Raw genomic sequence first — 6,082 nt, forward strand, 5'->3', positions numbered from 1 at the left:
ATATATATATACCCAGCACTGGAGCACCCAGATATATAAAGCAAATATTATTAGAGTTAAAGAGAGAGATGGGCTACAATACAATAGCTGGAGACTTCAACAACCCACTTTCAGCATTGGACAAATCTCCCAGACATAAAATAAACAAGGAAACATCAAACTTAATGTGCACTGCATACCTAATTGATCTAATACATTTTTACAGAACATTACATCCAATGACTGCAGAATGCACATTCTTTTTCTCAGCACATGGATCATTCTAAAGGATAGACCACATGTTAGTTCACAAAGCAAGTCAAAACATTCAAAACTATTGAAATAGTATCAAGCATCTTCTCTAACCACAATGGAATAAAACTAGAAATAAATAACAAGAGGAATTTGGGAAACTATGCAAATATATGAAAATTAAACAACATGCTCTTGAATGACTAGTGGGTCAATGAAGAAATGAAGAAACTGGCCGGGCACAGTGGCTCAGCCTGTAAACCTAGCACTTTGGGAGGCCGAGACGGGCGGATCACGAGGTCAGGAAATCGAGACCATCCTGGCTAACACGGTGAAACCCCGTCTCTACTGAAAAAAAATACAAAAAACTAGCTGGGCGAGGTGGCGGGCGCCTGTAGTCCCAGCTACTCAGGAGGCTGAGGCAGGAGAATGGGGTAAAACCGGGGGGCAGAGCTTGCAGTGAGCTGAGATCCGGCCACTGCACTCCAGCCTGGGTGACAGAGCGAGACTCCATCTCAAAAAAAAAAGAAAAAAGAAAAAGAAAAAAAAAGAAATGAAGAAACTGAAAAATGTATTAAAGCAAATAACAATGGAAACATAACATACCAAAACCTAGGGGATACAGTGAAAACTGTACTAAGTGGGAAGTTTATAGCAGTGACTACATCAAAAAGAGGAAAACTGTCAAATAAACAAGTTGGTGATGCATCTTAAAGAACTAGAAAAGGAGGAGCAAACCAAACCCAAAATTAGTATAAGAGAAGATGTAATAAAGATCAGAGCAGGAAAAAGAAGTAAAAATGAAATGAAGAAAATACAAAATATCAATGAAAAAAAGTTTGTTTTTTGAAAAGTTAAACAAAATTGACAAACCTTTATACAGACTGAGAAAAAAGAGAGAAGATTCAAATAAATAAAATCAGAGATGGAAAAGAAAACATTACAGCTGATGCTGCACAAATTCAAAGGATTTTTAGTGGCTACCATGAGCAAATAGATGCCAATAAATTGGAAATTCTAGAAGAAATTGACAAATTCCTAGAAACATACAACCTAGCAAGATTGAACCATAAAGAAATCCAAAACCTGAACAGTCTAATAACAAGTAATGAAATTGAAGGCATAATAAAAAGTCTCCCAATAAAGAAAAACCTGGGAGTCAATGGCTTCACTGCAGAATTCTACCTAACATTTAAAGAATTAATACCAATCCTATTCATATTCAGAAAAAAAAAAAGAAGGGAATCTTTCCAAACTCTATGAGGCCAGTTTTGATACCAAAACCAGAAAAAGATACATCAACAAAAGGAAAACTACAGACCAATATCTCTGATAAATATGTATGCAAAAATCCTCAACAAAATATTAACAAACCAAATTCAACAACACATTAAAAAGTTCATTCACATGACCAAATGAGATTTATCTCTAGGATGCAAGGATGATTCAAAATGTGCAAATCAATCAGTGTGATACATCATGTCAACAGAATGAAGGATAAAAACTATGTGATCATTTCAATTGATGCTGAAGAACATTTGATAAAATTTGATAAAAACCTTCAAAAAATTGGATATAGAAGGAGCATACCTCAATATAATAAAATCCATGCATGACAGACATACAGCTAGTATCATACTGAGAGGGGAAAACTGAAAGCCTTTTATTTTAAAAAATATATATATATTATTTTATTTTAAGTTCTGGGATACATGTGCAGGATGTACAGGTTTGTTACCTAGGTAAATGTGTGCCGAGGTGATTTGCTGCATCTGTCAACCCATCACCTAACTATTGAGCCCACATGCATTAGTTAATTATCCTGATGCTCTCCCTCCATCTGTCCCACTTATAAGTCAGAACATGCAGTGTTTTGTTTTCTGTTCCTGTGTTAGTTTGCTGAGGGTAATGGCGTCTAGCTCCATCCATGTCCCTGCAAAAGACATAACCTCATTCCTTTTCATGGCTGCATAGTATTCCATAGTGTATATGTACCACATTTCTTTATCTAGTCTATCATTGATGGGCATTTGAGTTGATTCCATGTCTTTGCTATTGTGAATAGTGCTGCAATGAACATACATGTCCATGTATCTTTATAATAGAATGATTTATATTCCTTTAGGTATATACCCAGTAATGGGATCAAATGGTATATTATATATACTTGGGTCAAATGGTATTTCTGGTTCTAGGTTGAAAGCCTTTTCTCTAAGTACTAGAACATGACGAGGAATCCCACTTTCATCACTGTTATTCATCATAGTACTGTAAATCCTAGTTAGAGCAATCAGACAAGAGAAAGATATAAAAGGCATCCAATTTGGAAAGGAAAAAGTCAAATTATCCTTGTTTTCTGATGTTATGATCTTATATTTGGAAAAACCCTAAAGGCTCCATACACACACAAAAAGTACTAGATCTGATAAACAAATTCAGTAAAGTTGCAGGATACAAAATCAGCATACAAAAACCAGTAGTATTTTTCATGCCAACAATGAACAAACTTAAAAGAAATAAAAAAGAATTCCCATTTACATTAACCACAGATAAAATTAAATACCCAGGAATTAATGACAAAAGTGAAAAATCTCTATAACAAAAACTATAAAACACTGATGAAAGAAATTAAAGGGGACACCAAAAAATAGAAAGGCAGTACATGTTCATGGAATGGAAGAACTAATATTGTTATCAAATCCACACTATTTAAAGCAATCTAAAGATTCAATGCAACCCCTGACAAAATACCAATGACATTCCTCATAGAAATAGAAAACTAATCATAAAATTTATATGGAACCCAGAATAGCCAAAGCTATCCTGAACAAAATGGATCAAACTGGAGAAATCACATTTCCTCACTTCAAATTATATTACAGAGCTATAGTAATCAAAACAGCATGGTGTGTCATAAAAACAGACACATAGATCAATGGAACAGAATAGAAAACCCACAAACAAATCCACATACCTACAGCGAACTCATTTTTAAAAGACATGCCAAGAACATACACTGGGAAATAGAGAGTCTCTTCAATAAACAATGTTATAAAAACTGGATATCCATATGCAGAAGAATGAATCTTGACCCCTTTCTCCTGCCATATATAAAAATCAAATCAAAATGGATTGAAGACTTAAATCTAAGACCTCAAATCATGAAATTACTACAAGAAAACATTAGGGAAAATCTCCATGACATTAGTCTAGACAAAAATTTCTTGCACAATAACCCACAAGTACAGAAAACCAAAGACAAAATGGACAAATGTGACCACATTAAGTTAAAAAGCTTCCTCACAGCAAAGGTTACAATCAGCAGTGAAGCGACAACCCACAGAATGGGAGAAAATATTTGCAAATTACCCATCTGACAAGGAGTTCATAACCAGAATATATAAGGAGCTCAGACAACTCTACACGAAAAAGCCTAACAATCTGATAAAGAAATAGGCAGGAGTTTTGAATAGACATTGCTCAAAAGAAAACATACAAATGGGGCCGGGTTTGACGCCTCATGCCTGTAATCCCAGCAGTTTGGGCTGAGGCGGGCAGTTCATTTGAGGTCAGGAGTTCAAGACCAGCCTGACCAACATGGTAAAACCCTGCCTCTACTAAAAGTTAAAAATTAAAAAATTAGCCAGGCATGGTGGTGCATGCCTGTAATCCCAGCTACTTGGGAGGGTGAGGCAGGAGAATCGCTTAAACCCGGGAGGCGGAGGTTGTATGAGCCGAGATTACAACATTGCACTCTAGCCCGGGCAACAAGAACAAAGAACAAAGCTTCATCTAAAAAAAAAAAAAAAAAAAAAAAAAAAGGCTTCTTCTTACCTGGGGAGAACACTGCTAATTACTTTGTTAACAAGGTGGTTCAGGTCTAAAATAAAATTAGTAACACAGTCTGGGCGTGGTGGCTCATGCTTGTAATACCAGTACTTTGGGAGGCCAAGGCAAGAGGATCATTAGAGGCCAGGAGTTTGAGATCAGCCTGGCCAACATGGCAACACATGGTCTCTACTAAAAATACAAAAATTAGTTGGGCATGGTGGCATGTGCCTGTAATCCCAGCTACTCAGGAGGTTGAGGCAGGAGAATCTCTTGAACACAGGAGGCAAGATTTCAGTGAACCAAGATCACGTCACTGCACTCCAGCCTGGGCAGCAGTGTGAGCAGGACTCTGTTTAAAAAAAAAAGAAAAGAAAGAAAGAAAGAAAAAGAAAACATACAAATGGCAAACAGGCATATGAAAAGATGATCATCAGATAAATGCAAATCAAAACTATAATTAGGTATCATCTCACCCCAGTTAAAATGGCTTATATCCAAAAGATAAGCAATAACAAATGCCAGTAAGAACGTGGAGAAAAGGGAACCCTTGTACACTGTTGGTGGGAATGTAAATTAGTGCAACCACCATGGAGAACAGTTTGGAGGGTCCTCAAAAAATAAAAATTGGCAATTGGCCGGGCATGATGGCTCATACCTGTAATCCCAGCACTTTGGGAGGCAGGCCCAGGCCGGTGGATCACTTGAGCCCAGGAGTTGGAGATCAGCCTAGCCAACATGGCAAAACTCCACCTCTACCAAAAAGTACAAAAATGAGGCAGGTGTGGTGGTGCATGCCAGTAGTTCCAGCAACTTGGGAGGTAGTTCCAGCAACTTGGGAGGCTGAGGTGGGAGGATCACTTGAGCTTGGGTGGCAGAGGTTACAGTGAGCTGAGATCATGCCACGGCACTCCAGCCTAGGTGACAGAGCAAGACCCTGTCCCTGCCCCACCCAAATAAATAAACAAATGAAAATTGACCTACCATATGATCCAGCCCTCCAACTGCTGGGTATATACCCAAAAGAAAGGAAATCAGTATATCAAAGAGATATCTGGACTCCTATGTTTGTTGCAGCACTGTTCACAATAGCTAAGATTTGGAAGCAACCTGTCCATCAACACATGAATGGATAAAGAAAATGCGGTACTTATACACAGTGGAGTACTACTTATCCATAAAATGGAATGAGATCTTGTCATTTGCAAGAACATGAAATTGGAGGTCATTAAGTTAAGTGAAATAAGTCAGGCGCAGGAAGACAAACATCTCATGTTCTCCCTAATTCATGGAATGTAAAACTCAAAACAATTGAACACATAGAGACAGAGAGTAGAAGGATGGTTGCCAGAGGCTGGGAAGGGTAGTGAGTGCCAGAAAGGGTGAATGTGGGGATGGTTAATGCATACAAAAAATACAAAGAATGAATAATACCTAGTATTTGATAACATCACAGGGTGATTATAGTCAAAATAATTTAACTGTACATTTAAAAATAACTAAAAGAGGCCGGGCGCGGTGGCTCAAGTCTGTAATTCCAGCACTTTGTGAGGCCGAGGCAGGTGGATCACGAGGTCAGGCGTTCAAGACCACTGTGGCCAATATAGTGAAACCCCTTCTCTACTAAAAATAATTTTAAAAAATTAGTCGGGCATGGTGGTGGGCACCTATAATCCCAGCTACTTGGGAGGCTGAGGCAGGAGAATCGCTTGAACCCAGGAGGCGGAGGTTGCAGTGAGCAGAGATCATGCCACTGCACTCCAGTCTGGGTGACAGTGGGAGACTCTGTCTCAAAAAAAAAATAATAAAATAATAAATAAAGAAATAAAACTAAAAGATTTAATTGGATTCTTTATAACACAAAGGATAAACGCTTGAGGGAATGGATACCCCATTTTGCGTGATGTGATTATTATGCATTGCATGCCTGTATCAAAACGTCTTATGTAACTCAAATATATATACCTACTATGTACTCACAAATTTTTTTTTTTTTTTTTTTTTTTTTTTTTTTTTTTTTTTT

The sequence above is a fragment of the Piliocolobus tephrosceles genome, chromosome 12 (genome assembly GCF_002776525.5).
Source record: "Piliocolobus tephrosceles isolate RC106 chromosome 12, ASM277652v3, whole genome shotgun sequence".
In the NCBI taxonomy this organism is placed as follows: Eukaryota; Metazoa; Chordata; class Mammalia; order Primates; family Cercopithecidae; genus Piliocolobus; species Piliocolobus tephrosceles.